This window comes from Coturnix japonica, chromosome 16, assembly GCF_054131305.1.
Source record: "Coturnix japonica strain WE chromosome 16, WE-NBRP24, whole genome shotgun sequence".
Lineage (NCBI taxonomy): Eukaryota > Metazoa > Chordata > Aves > Galliformes > Phasianidae > Coturnix > Coturnix japonica.
Genome location: NC_140678.1, coordinates 14,841,471 through 14,855,897, shown reverse-complemented (window position 1 = coordinate 14,855,897; position 14,427 = coordinate 14,841,471).

Here is a 14,427-nt window from a genome sequence, read left to right as displayed (position 1 = left end):
CTGGTACGTGTGTGCTTCATCTTGTGCCCACGGGCACGCTTTAGGAAGCATGAAGACCTGCAGGGGAGGAGCAGAAAGTCTGACTCCAAAGCTGGAAAGAGATGCTACACAAAAGGTCTTGAAGCACAAATATCCTTTAAACAACAATGGTAACGTGCACTGGTCTGCTCATAGCAAATATAAACCAGAGACAGGAATTTCTTCAAGGCTACTAAGGCAGAAAGCTCTGTAAATATTATCAGATGCAACAATGCGGGTTACAGTGAAATTTTCACCTCACCGAAGACAAAATACAGAGGTATCTTCAAGGGAGAAAAAAATCAACTGTAAGACATGGAGCCCTCATACCCTTCACTGAATACCCCATTGGTATTGGAGTTTAATAGTGCTGCTGGAGCCAGATGCAGCTGCTCATTGCTCTTGAGTTTTTTACTCAAGGGGTACAAAAGCTAAGGAATTGCCTTGCCAGGTAAGCATCCCTGCTAAGTAACCCTGATTAATCTATCAAATGATGACAGTGCTCTGAAAGGATGAGCAGCGCTGCGATCTTCATGGTTCAAGGCTTCACAGTTGAATGAAATCATCTCTTGTCAGCTTTCCGCAGGCTCTGTCAACTCCACAGATACTGCATCACACAGGTTGAAATCCTGTCTCAGTTAACAAATGCCCTTGCTATCTGGGTCTAGAAGCGTGCCTGGGAAATTTTATGAATGAGGTATTACGTGCTACTACATGAGGTACTACATGCATGGGGGTACACAGAGAATGCAAGAGAAGGGCACCAGTATCTGGAGAAACAGAATATTGAAAGCAGCCTGCAAAAAAGAGAAATCAAAGGTCTACTCAAGGGGAAAACAGGACAACGTGGCACATGGGGTGGGCTTGCAAAGAAACCACTAACTCCCATCACTGCTGGATTTCCTCTCCACAGGTGGCACAGCCCTAAGCAGAACATCTGTATAGGTTGGTGACTTGTGACTGGTCGTGGACACCCAGTGCTACCTGAGCAGATGTAGGAAAAGAAGAAAGCCAACAGGGAAAGATATGAACAGAGACTATCTGGCTGGACTGCATCAGATACAGAGCTCTAAATCTGCTGAGAGCCAGAAAGTCTGTTCTCCCTTTTAGCCTACACAGATGTTTTCGTTAAGGTATTAGGTACAGCTCATTATAACAGCATCAAGATGTTTGATCGAGCATTACTGTTTATGGCAGAGAAAGAGCACTAGCTAACAGGGAAATTGGAGGCTCTTTTTCAAATATGCTGTGACTAGCAAATTTTAGCAACCTATGCTGCGAAAACCCTATTTTTTATTGAGGGAACAACATGACCCCATTGTGACAGTATAGGTGTTTACCCATTTTGCCTGGACTGCAGACACAAAAACAGCTTTCTGTACAACAGCACTTATTGTATTTCAGATTGTTCCAAGACGCCTTTTAGCAGACATACTGCTAATGCTGGAGATGCTAGATACACTGAGGTACAGCAAGGAATCAGTTAGCTGTAGCTCTTAGATATCCCATAGCCAATAGAGAAACACTGCCAACAGGACCCTGCTCTAGGCTCTCTGATGCACTGATGGTAACGGCAGTTTATCGAGATGATATGCCGAGTCTCCAGAGCAGTTCCCAGGTCCCCAGTTTTCCTCCTTTCTTGTGAGTCATTTTACAAATGCTTATTGCATTTACAGCTTTGATGAGCTCTGTGCATTCGTGAGAGCACAAATTAAATATTGCTTCAGCATATATGGGGATGTACAAAACCCCTTTGGTACACTGATGTTTTACCTCCACTCTTGCTGGAGGATTACATTTCCACCTCTCAGATACCTTCCTTCCCAGACCATACACATTGCACTAGGAACTCATTCCTGGATCTACAGCAACTTGTAATGTGTATGTAAGGAGAGACATCTGCTGTGGGGGCTCTCAGCCTAGCCCCTTCATGTGGTGAAGTGGTATCAGCCCTATACCAGCCCACACAGGAGCCCCCAGGTGCAGCCAAAATGATGCTCCCTGACGTCCCTTCCTATTCTGGTACTGAACCACCTTACAGCCTCTCTCCCCTGGGCCCCTTTCCTCAGCCCACACAGACACTGGCCAGCACAGAGAGCTCATGGACCTGTGGAAGCAATGTTTCTGCACCAGCTGATCCATGGGCAGCACTTGCTCATATGAAGAGCCTCCTCCTGCAGCCCTGTGCAGACAGCTGGGAGCTGTCACCCCTTGCCTTGCGAAGGCCTAAAACAGACGAAGTCTATTTGCTGCTGTAGCATCACTGAAGTAGCAGAATCCTCAGCAGGGTGATGGGAAAGCAAACAGTGAACTGATGGGCAGGACATCCACAGCCTCTCAGGGCTCTGTGTGAGATGCCTACTTTGTTGTCTCGAGGGAGGCGTGCTGCCTGAGGAGCCCATCTTATAAGAAAGCTGTATTTTTAAAAGTTATTTAAAAAAAAAAAGTCTTTCTAAAAAGGATGAGGGATCAGTGAAGTACAAAAAAAGGAGCTGTAATGAAAAGTGCATGAAAAAAACGGGATAGTAAGGAACAGAGAAACTATGCAAGCTCATTGGAGGTTGCTTTTCTTACCACATGTGAGTCTCCCATGGTTTGTTAGTAGAACCTATACCTGCAAGCAAGCACGGAGAAAGCCCACTGTTGTTAACACTGGGTAACCTCTTCACCTGTACTTGAGTTAGATGAGACTTCACACCAAGAACAAAAGAGAAATACCTTTTTGGCACAGCACAGCCGTGCACTTGCATGTCTTGCCTGCAGCCAAAATGTCAAGCACGGCTGCAATAGGCAACCTCTAAGATCACCTTACCTTGAAATTTGGTTTCCTGAAAAATAGGGGGGCAAAATTTACCAGATGCTTTGTCAGATACTCGCTAAAATAACATCATCTCACAATTGTCAAATGCCCACGGATTGAAAGGGTGAGCAGCAAACTCAGCTGGCTCTATTAAGAACCTTATGGAATTTTTGCATGAGTTTGTCCTACTGAAAATAGGGCTTTAGTTATGCTTGGAAGGAGGTGAAGAGATTGTTGTTTCTGCGTTTCATGCGGAAGAGCCTGAAGCACACCCAGTGACACTGCATTTCACTTACCTTTAAGCTCTGAATCTACCTCTGGGGACCATAAAATTCATGCTGAGAAACAAAAACAGCAGAAGAAAGGCACTTCTGAGACAACATCAGAATATTTGAGAAACTCGATGGGGAGGCAGAGAGCACAGGAGTTTGCCATGCAGTCCTCTTGTCAGGAGTCTTTCAGAGAGGGGTGGATCTAGCAAATTAATGTTACTGGGATGATAAAGTTTCTATCACACTGGGAATGAAAAGGAAATCGCCCAGTAACAAAAACAGAGATGGAAAAAGATGCTAAGAGAACTTCACTGCAGCACTTTGCTTTCCTGTAATGCTTTCCCCTTGTCTCTGTGCTGGTTTCTTTTGATCTGTGGGTCTTCCTTTGTGTCAGCTCACAGTGGGCTGCCAGGAGGCTTAGAGAGTGGAGCAAATCAATTGGTTTGTGTGCAGGCTGGGAGGAGGTGGCAAGGTGGTTTCCAGGGACTGGCACAGCGAGAGAAAGAGTTGCCTTGGCCTTTCTCTACTGGCATCCCAGTGCTGCCATAGCAGAAAAACTTTGAACCAGAAGGTGTGCCAGCAATGCCCATGCTGTAGATCTGGCCAGCTTGGAAAGCACCAAGTAGGCTGGCAAAGTGTTTGTGCCATCTCCTTGGCATCATTGCCAAAACAGTAACGCAGAACCTAAAACTGGTGATGCTTCAGAAAAGAGAGAACAGCAACAGCCCACCGAATCTGTCTTCAGAGCACGGGAAGCCATACCCAAAATTCTGCTCCAGCTGACATCGCAAAGGGAAGCTTCATGTCTCTCTTCAACTCCTAACGCCCCACACAGGGAGAAGGAAGGGAGGCTGCTGCCCATCCCTATGAGCCTTGGCCTTTTGCCTAGGTGTCACAGTGCTGCAGAGGGAAGAAGGACCTTTACCAAAATGAACTTTCTTATTATCACTATGACTTTTTAGAAATAAGCCAGTGGTTTCTGCTGAGAAATATTGCACTTTTTGTTAGTCAATAAGAAAGGCAATTGAAATCCCATTGCAGCCTCCAGCATGTAACACTCTGAAGGTTAGCTTCAAATGTTTCCCAGTGCAGAATTAACCAGAACATACATCATCGCTTTTACAGGCAGCATCATTTCTGATATCTCCAAAGATAACAGTATGGATCAGGGGGATTACCGTGGCATTAGCTGCTCTGATTACCTTCCCTACAGTTTAATAACAAGAGCACTTAGACTGTAGGTGTATCAACAGAGTTTTAGATTTGCGAGCAAGGAAAGTTGGGGGTTATTAGCAGAACAAGAGGAAAGAAAAGGTCACGCACTGCAATGTGCCTCTCAGGATGCAGCTGACATATTCAGTGGGGCAGGGAAGTGATTTTTCACTACAGCATCATGAGTATTTTGACGAGAAGCAGTAAGGACTTTGAAGATCCATCTTGTCACATCCGGGCTGCTTTGGCTGCAAACTTAACCCATTAGAAAATAAGGCAACCACATTTGGCAACATCACCGCCTTTTAAAAACCTTACCTACGCTCTGCACACAGTTCACTTTGCTCCTGTTTATCTGCCTCTGTCTACAGTGACAATCCTGGATTGCACTGGTTTTATTTTAATCAGGAAGCAGACATTACTTCCCTGGAAATAAAAAGCCAGAAGATGGGGTCTCTGAAAAATGGTGTCTACTAGCTCCACTATCACTCCTCCTGCCCGACACCTTCCCCAAGGAGCTTCACTGCTCTCCCCAGAGGAACCACAGAATCACAGAATGACTCGGGTTGGAAGGGACCTCGAGGATCATGTAGTTCCAACCCCCCTGCCTAACAGGGCCACCAAACATACACATTTACTAGATCAGGTTGCCCAGAGCTTTGTCCAACCTGGTCTTGAACACCTCCAAGGACAGGGCAAGGAACCAACTGGTTGGTATTTTACTGTGGAAAACAGAGGGGTTGCTGAAGAACCTTACAGCTAAAATTACAAGCTACCAATGAGATTAAACATTTTTCCCAGGCACACTTACCAGAGATAATATAGAATAAGTTTACATTTCTATTGTTCCTGCTCTCTCTGCTTGTTAAAGTGCAGAAGACAATCCGTGGTTGCTTATTTTGTATCTAAGCAACTGTCAGACTCTATATCTACTAATAAGAAAGGGTATAATTATATGCTGCTACTTTAATTAGCAGCAGATGCCTATGTTTATGAAGTAAAATGTAAGATTTTCTGAAGTGCAGTCTTGCTTATATGCAAATTGCAGGAGCACTTTCATGGGTTTTTAAAGCTTTTAGTGGGCCCGGGTAGCTCAAGTGGGGAAGGGCACGGGGTTCACACAACACACTGTTGGTGCTTCAGTGCTTTGCTGCCCCAAAGGCCTGTTTGGGAAAGCTGTGAGGTGAGGGCAGATCAGTGCCTGCAGTGCCCTTCCGACACCACCAGCACTGGAGCAAAGCAGGTGGCTGCCCTGAGCCAAAGGGCAAAAGCTGCCTGCTTTGGGCACCTGCTATAGTGCCCTGGAGACGCAGCTGCAAAGCAGCTGAGATGGGGAAGAATCCTTAACGTCAATTCTTGATCTCATTGAGGTGCTTCAGCAGCACATATTGATGCAATGCAGCATTTCTTTTCAGAAGAAATAACAGCAGGACTATTGCTGAGAGGCTCTGCATGTAAGAGCAGACGAGAGCACCAACAAAACAAAATGAAACCCCGTCTCCATGCAAACATGTGCAGGCACAGTATATAAATGAGAATAATCTTTTCCAGGATAGAAAATACTTGTTAGATGAGTCTCTAATTTCTGTTATTCTGTATTTTTAGTCTTGTTTCCACAGAAACAGCACTTGTGATGATACTGTCCTGCAAGGCAGCAAATGGATATACATAAGTGTATGTTAGTATATGCATTCCCTCCTACCTCCTGAAGCTTTGAATGTATTTGCCAGCAAAGTTGGAAGTTCCACGGATAGCCAGATGCAACCAGTTCTGGGAGAGCATCTGGGTAAGGAAGAAGTGATTGTGCAGTTCCCCAGCCAAAGAAATCTCATCAGAGGGCAGAGAGCCTGCCAATAGGGGAACAAGAGGTGGGCCATGCCATTACTGCCGCATCTCCTTGAGCCTCTGTAGCAAAGCTCATCCTCGCATGGACACCAGCCTTTCTGTCAGCCGTGAGCCACATGTCCATGGGAAATCTGCTCCCATGTCTGGAAATCAAGACTCCCGTTCAGACGCTGGGAAAGTGCAAGAATCCCATGTGAAGGCTCGGCGCACCAACATAAAAACTGATGTCTGTCTTCCTTCTTTGCCCATCTTTTGGGGTCTCTTGCCTTGCTATGCATGCAATTCACAGATAAAAGGTGGAGCAGACAACCAAATTTGGCCCATTTCTTCAGCAAAATCCACTGTGCTACCTCTCATGGCCTTACATGCCAGATAAAGGACAGGTCAGATCACCTATCTAAATTAGAGAGAAATGCTGATTGTCTGCACTCATATTTCTCATTCTAGAAAGTTACTGAATCCTTTAGCATACCTTTATATTCCTAGATCTTACACCCCTCTGTAGTGGGTGTTATTCCAATCACAAGACTTAAGTTACACAAGACTGCACCCTAGCAGGCAGCAAGGGCTTGCAAGCACACAGCCCTTGCCTTTGTCTTCTCTTCCTGCACTTTCTAATCCCTAATCCACCCTCTGTGAGAGTTGGCAGCCACGGCTGTGCTTGCTGCAGTGCAGGCTGGCAGCAGAGACTCACGCCAGATGCTTTCCCACAGAGCCCGGGTTTGCTCTCGCACTCACACCTCAGTTGTCAGTTCTCACTGAAGGTCACCCCAACAGAAAATGTCAGTTTGTGCTTGGCCTTCACGCATGTGGTGTTGAGGCAGCGCTCCTTTAGCAGGTACTGCTACGCGCACATATGGTGCAGAGGAAGCTGGCGGAGTGATTAAGCTGCATTAAAATGATCTCGGTATCCCATAGTTTTCTGAATAAAATATAATAAGCAAATGCCATTCTGAAATCCATTTAGGGGAAGAAATATGTTTGCGTGGGTCAAGAAGAGCTTGTCAATCTTGTGTGAAAAGATGAGTAACTTTTGAAATGTTTTCTTCAGGAATCTGAGGAACAAAAGAAGGAAAGTGATCATCTGATCATCAAGCGACGGCTGAGATCCAGAACAGCTAAAAAACCTTGAAGAAGCATGTTTGTTCCCCATTCTCAGGACATACTTTTATCGTATTATTATAACTGGTTGTTAATAAACAGTAACAGTTACTGCGTTGTGTTCTTAAATTTGTATATAGGTGTTTGTTGCAGAACGGCGGGAGAAAAGCAGACGACCACACCTGTCATTGACATATGATCAGCGAATCTCATTTATTCCTTGGCTGCGTGTACCTTTATAATACGGATAACTAGCTCATACATATTGCAAAAGTGGAGCTCATCATTGGTTCCCAATTACATACTATCCCTGAGTATCTTAACAGCTTGTTGTTATCAACTGAAAGCTACTCCCTTGCTGAGTTCACAGAACCATGGCTAGTTTCTCACCATCCCAGGGCATCCTGTTGTTCTTGCTGTCCTTGCAGGTGTTATGGCTGCTTGCTTAGCTGCACCATGATTACAACCCTTCTCAGATAACTAGCTGTAAAAAACACTCTCTACATAAAGGGAAAAGCAAGACTAAAAGAGAAAAGCAGCAGTGAAAGGGAAAAGGAAGATTAAAAGGGCAAAGCAGCAGTGAAAGCGAAAAGAAAGATTAAAGAGAAAAGCAGCAGTGAATAGGAAAAGCAAGACTAAAAGGGAAAAGCAAGACTAAAAGGGAAGAGCAAGACTAAAAGGGAAAACCAAGACTAAAAGGGAAAAGCAGCAGTGAAAGGGAAAAGCAGCAGTGAAAGAAAAAAGCAGCAGTGAAACGGAAAAGCAACAGTGAAAGGGAAACGCAGCAGTGAAAGGGAAAAGCAAGACTAAAAGGGAAAAGCAAGATTAAAAGTGAATAGCAACACTAAAATGGAAAAGCAAAACTAAAAGGGAAAAGCAAGACTAAAAGGGAAAATCAAGACTGAATGGAAAAGCAAGACTGAAAGGGAAAAGCAGCAGTGAAAGGGAAAAGATGCAGTGAAAGGGAAAAGATGCAGTGAAAGGGAAAAGCAAGAGTAAAAGGGAAAAGCAAGACTAAAAGGGAATAGCAACACTAAAAGGGAAAAGCAAAACTAAAAGGGAAAAGCAAGACTATAAGGGAAAAGCAGCAGTGACAGGGAAAAGCAGCAGTGAAAGGGAAAAGCAGCAGTGAAGGGGAAAAGAAGCTGTGAAGGGGAAAAGAAGCTGTGAAAGGGAAAAGCAAGACTGAAAGGGAAAAGCAAGACAGAATAGGAAAAGCAAGATAGAATAGAAAAAGCAAGAATAAAATGGAAGAGCAAGACTAAAAGGGAAAAGCAGCAGTGAAAGGGAAAAGCAAGACTGAAAGGGAAAAGCAAGACAGAATAGGAAAAGCAAGATAGAATAGAAAAAGCAAGAATAAAATGGAACAGCAAGACTAAAAGGGAAAAGCAGCAGTGAAAGGGAAAAGCAGCAGTGAAAGGGAAAAGCAGCAGTGAAAGGGAAAAGCAGCAGTGAAAGGGAAAAGCAGCAGTGAAAGGGAAAAGCAAGACTTAAAGGGAAAAGCAGCAGTGAAAGGGAAAAGTAGTAGTGAAAGGGAAAAGCAGCATTTGAAGGGAAAAGCAGCATTTGAAGGGAAAAGCAGCAGTGAAAGGGAAAAGCAAGACAGAATAGAAAAGCAAGACAGAATAGGAAAAGCAAGACTAAAATGGAAAAGCAAGACTAAAAGGGAAAAACAGCAGTGAAAGGGAAAAGCAGCAGTGAACGAGAAAAGCAGAAGGGAACGGGAAAAGCAGCAGTGGAAGGGAAAAGCAAGACTGAAAGGGAAAAGCGGCAGTAAAAGGGAAAAGCAAGACTGAAAGGGAAAAGCAAGACTAAAAGGGAAAAGCAGCAGTGAAAGGGAAAAGCAGCAGTGAAAGGGAAAAGCAGCAGTGAAAGGGAAAAGCAGCAGTCAAAGGGAAAATTAGCAGTGAAAGGGAAAAGCAGCAGTGAAAGGGAAAAGCAGCAGTGAAAGGGAAAAGCAGCAGTGAAAGGGAAAAGCAAGACTAGAAGGGAAAACGAAGACTAAAAGGGAAAAGCAAGACTAGAAGGGAAAAGCAAGACTATAAGGGAAAAGCAGCAGTGAAAGGGAAAAGCAGCAGTGAATGGGAAAAGCAGCAGTGAAAGGGAAAAGCAGCAGTGAAAGGGAAAAGCAGCAGTGAAAGGGAAAAGCAGCAGTGAAAGGGAAAAGCAGCAGTGAAAGGGAAAAGCAGCAGTGAAAGGGAAAAGCAAGACAGAATAGGAAAAGCAAGACTAAAATGTAAAAGCAAGACTAAAAGGGAAAAGCAAGACTAAAAGGGAAAAGCAAGACTAAAAGGGAAAAGCAAGACTAAAAGGGAAAAGCAAGACTAAAAGGGAAAAGCACCAGTGAAAGGGAAAAGCACCAGTGAAAGGGAAAAGCACCAGTGAATGGGAAAAGCAGCAGTGAATGGGAAAAGCAGCAGTGAAAGGGAAAAGCAGCAGTGAAAGGGAAAAGCAGCAGTGAAAGGGAAAAGCAGCAGTGAAAGGGAAAAGCAAGACTAAAAGGGAAAAGCAAGAATAAAAGGGAAAAGCAGCAGTTGAAGGGAAAAGCAGCAGCGAAAGGGAAAAGCAGCAGCGAAAGGGAAAAGCAGCAGCGAAAGGGAAAAGCAGCAGTGAAAGGGAAAAGCAGCAGTGAAAGGGAAAAGCAGCAATGAAAGGGAAAAGCAAGACTAAAAGGGAAAAGCAAAATCAAAAGGGAAAAGGAGCAGTGAAAGGGAAAAGCAGCAGGGAAAGGGAAAAACAAGACTAAAAGGGAAAAGCAAGACGAAAAAAGAAAAGAAAAACTAAAAGGGAAAAGCAAGACTGAAAGGGAAAAGCAAGACTGAAAGCGAAAAGCAGCAGTGAAAGGGAAAAGCAGCAGTGAAAGGGAATAGCTACAGTGAAAGGGAAAAGCAGCAGTGAAAGGGAAAAGCAGCAGTGAAAGGGAAAAGCAGCAGTGAAAGGGAAAAGCAGCAGTGAAAGGGAAAAGCAGCAGTGAAAGGGAAAAGCAGCAGTGAAAGGGAAAAGCAGCAGTGAAAGGGAAAAGCAGCAGTGAAAGGGAAAAGCAGCAGTGAAAGGGAAAAGCAGCAGTGAAAGGGAAAAGCAAGACTAAAAGGGAAAAGCAAGACTAAAAGGGAAAAGCAAGACTAAAAGGGAAAAGCAAGACTAAAAGGGAAAAGCAAGACTAAAAGGGAAAAGCAAGACTAAAAGGGAAAAGCAAGACTGAAAGGGAAAAGCAAGACTGAAAGGGAAAAGCAAGACTGAAAGGGAAAAGCAAGACTGAAAGGGAAAAGCAAGACTGAAAGGGAAAAGCAGGATTGAATGGGAAAAGCAAGTCTAAAAGGGAAAAGCAAGACTAAAAGGGAAAATCAAGACTAAAAGGGAAAAGCAGCAGTGAAAGGGAAAAGCAGCAGTGAAAGGGAAAAGAAGCAGTGAAAGGGAAAAGCAAGATTAAAAGGGAAAGAAAGACTAATACGGAAAAGCAAGACTAAAAGGGAAAAGCAGCAGTGAAAGGAAAAAGATGCAGTTAAAGGGAAAAGCAAGAGTAAAAGGGAAAATCAGCAGTGAAAGGGAAAAGCAGCAGTGAAAGCGAAAGGCAAGACTAAAAGGGAAAAGCAGCAGTGAAAGGGAAAAGCAAGACTAAAAGGGAAAAGCAAGACTAAAAGGGAAAAGCAAGACTAAAAGGGAAAAGCAAGACTAAAAGGGAAAAGCAAGACTAAAAGGGAAAAGCAGCAGTGAAAGGGAAAAGATGCAGTGAAAGGGAAAAGCAGCAGTGAAGGGGAAAAGAAGCAGTGAAAGTGAAGAGCAGATCTGAAAGGTGAAAAGCAGCTGTGAAAGGGAAACGCAGCAGTGAAAGGTAAAAGAAGCAGTGAAAGGGAAAAGCAGAAGTGGAAGGGAAAAGCAGCAGTGAAAGGGAAAGGCAGCAGTGAAAGGGAAAAGCAGCAGTCAAAGGGAAAAGCAAGACTAAAAGGGAAAATCAGAAGGGAAAGGGAAAAGCAGCAGTGAAAGAGAAAACAGCAGTGAAAGGGAAAAGCAGCACTGAAAGAGAAAACAGCAGTGAAAGGGAAAAGTAGCAGTGAAAGGGAAAAGCAGCAGTGAAAGGGAAAAGCAAGACAAAAAGGGAAAAGCAGCAGTGAATGAGAAAAACAGTAGTGAAAGGGAAAAGCAGCAGTGAAACGGAAAAGCAGCAGTGAAAGGGAAAAGCAAGACTAAAAGGGAAAAGCAAGACTAAAAGGGAAAAGCAGCTGTGAAATGGAAAAGCAGCAGTGAAAGGGAAAAGGAAGACTAAAAGGTAAAAGCAGCAGTGACAGAAAAAAGCAGCAGTGATAGGGAAACGCAGCAGTGACAGGGAAAAGCAAGACTAAAAGGGAAAAGCAAGACTAAAAGGGAAAATCAGCAGTGAAAGGGTCAAGCAGCAGTGAAAGGGAAAAGCAGCAGTGAAAAGGAAAAGCAGCATTGAAAGGGAAAATCAAGACTAAAAGGGAAAAGCAAGACTAACAGTGAAAAGCAAGACTAAAAGGGAAATCAAGACTAAAAGGGAAAAGCAGCAGAGAAAGGGAAAAGCAGCAGTGAAAGGGAAAAGCAGCAGTGAAAGGGAAAAGCAGCAGTGAAAGGGAAAAGCAGCAGTGAAAGGGAAAACCAAGACTGAAAGGGAAAAGCAGCAGTGAAAGGGAAAAGCAGCAGTGAAAGGGAAAAGCAGCAGTGAAAGGGAAAAGCAGCAGTGAAAGGGAAAAGCAGCAGTGAAAGGGAAAAGCAGCAGTGAAAGGGAAAAGCAAGACTAAAAGGGAAAAGCAGCAGTGAAAGGGAAAAGCAGCAGTGAAAGGGAAAAGCAGCAGTGAAAGGGAAAAGCAGCAGTGAAAGGGAAAAGCAGCAGTGAAAGGGAAAAGCAGCAGTGACAGGGAAAACCAAGAGTAAAAGGGAAAAGCAGCAGTGAAAGGGAAAAGCAGCAGTGAAAGGGAAAAGCAGCAGTGAAAGGGAAAAGCAGCAGGGAAAGGGAAAAGCAGCAGGGAAAGGGAAAAGCAAGACTAAAAGGGAAAAGCAGCAGTGAAAGGGAAAAGCAAGAATAAAAGGGAAAAGCAAGAATAAAAGGGAAAAGCAAGAATAAAAGGGAAAAGCAGCAGTGAATGGGAAAAGCAGCAGTGAAAGGGAAAAGCAGCAGTGAAAGGGAAAAGCAGCAGTGAAAGGGAAAAGCAGCAGTGAAAGGGAAAAGCAGCAGTGAAAGGGAAAAGCAGCAGGGAAAGGGAAAAGCAGCAGGGAAAGGGAAAAGCAGCAGGGAAAGGGAAAAGCAGCAGGGAAAGGGAAAAGCAGCAGGGAAAGGGAAAAGCAAGACTAAAAGGGAAAAGCAGCAGTGAAAGGGAAAAGCAAGACTAAAAGGGAAAAGCAAGACTAAAAGGGAAAAGCAAGACTAAAAGGGAAAAGCAAGACTAAAAGGGAAAAGCAAGACTAAAAGGGAAAAGCAGCAGTGAAAGGGAAAAGCAGCAGTAAAAGGGAAAAGCAGCAGTGAAAGGGAAAAGCAGCAGTGAAAGGGAAAAGCAGCAGTGAAAGGGAAAAGCAGCAGTGAAAGGGAAAAGCAAGACTAAAAGGGAAAAGCAAGACTAAAAGGGAAAAGCAAGACTAAAAGGGAAAAGCAAGACTAAAAGGGAAAAGCAAGACTAAAAGGGAAAAGCAAGACTAAAAGGGAAAAGCAAGACTAAAAGGGAAAAGCAAGACTAAAAGGGAAAAGCAGCAGTGAATGGGAAAAGCAGCAGTGAAAGGTAAAAGCAGCAGTGAAAGGGAAATGCAGCAGTGACAGGGAAAAGCAGCAGTGACAGGGAAAAGCAGCAGTGAATTGGAAAAGCAAGGCTAGAAGGGAAAAGCAGCAGTGAAAGGGAAAAGCAAGACTAAAAGGGAAGATCAGCAGTGAAAGGGAAAAGCAAGGCTAGATGGGAAAAGCAAGGCTAAAAGGGAAAAGCAAGGCTAAAAGGAAAAAGCAAGACTAAAAGGGAAAAGCAGCAGTGAAAGGGAAAAGCTAGAATAAAAGGGAAAAGCAAGACTAAAAGGGAAAAGCAAGACTAAAAGGGAAAAGCAAGACTAAAAGGGAAAAGCAGCAGTGAAAGGCAAAAGAAGCAGTGAAAGGGAAAAGCAAGGCTGAAAGGGAAAAGCAAGGCTGAAAGGGAAAAGCAAGGCTGAAAGGGAAAAGCAAGGCTGAAAGGGAAAAGCAAGACTAATAGAGAAAAGCAGCAGTGAAAGGGAAAAGCAAGACTAAAAGGGAAAAGCAGCAGTGAAAGGGAAAAGCAGCAGTGAAAGGGAAAAGCCGCAGTGAAACGGACAAGCAGCAGTGAAAGGGAAAAGCAGCAGTGAAAGGGAAAAGCAAGACAAAAAGGGAAAAGCGGCAGTGAAAGGGAAAAGGAACAAGAAAATGCAGCCCTGAAAGGGAGAAGCAGAACTGATAAAGAAAAGCAGCCCTGAAAGGGAAAAGCAGCCCTGAAAGGGAAAAACAGCTCCGAAAGGGAAAGGAACAGCATAAAGTAACACTGATAGGAAAAAGGAGTACATAAAGGGCAAAGGCAGCACTGAAAGAGAAAAGGAGCCCTGAAAGGGAAAAGCATCAAAGCAAGGGAAAAGAAGCACTGAAAGGTAAAAGGAACAAGCACATGGAGCAGGCAGGTAGGCACAGCAAAGCAGCAAGCAAAGCCCAATCTCTCAGAGGGGGCCTGCTAACAGGAAGCGCAGCTATTGCCCTCCCAAAGAAACTCCACCATTTTGACAGCCAAAACAGAAACTACGGTTTCGGTTCTCATGACTCTTCCCTGCGCTCCCAAATAAATGGTTTTGTGACATCCTCTACCACACTGCAACTGCTCTGAATAATCAAAATTATATCATTCATGACATAAGAAACTCACTTTTGCCTGGTGACAACGACAGTCCATTCCCATCCTGTCCCTCCATGTAATGAACATTGCATTTGGCCTTCTAACAGCCTCCTGGATGAATCCACCAAAAGCAAGGAAGCACCCTGCCCTTACTCTGAAGAGAGAAAGAAAGCAAGGTTCATGGAAACAGGCACACAAGGCTCGCAACAAGACACGGTGCTCCAGATCATGACAGAGATAGGACTACCACAGTGCCAGAACATGATTTACCACTAAAGGAAACATCTGGGGGCACATTCACAACTTCAGCACAAGCTGTAATGGCTCAGCATATTTAGCTTTCTTATCG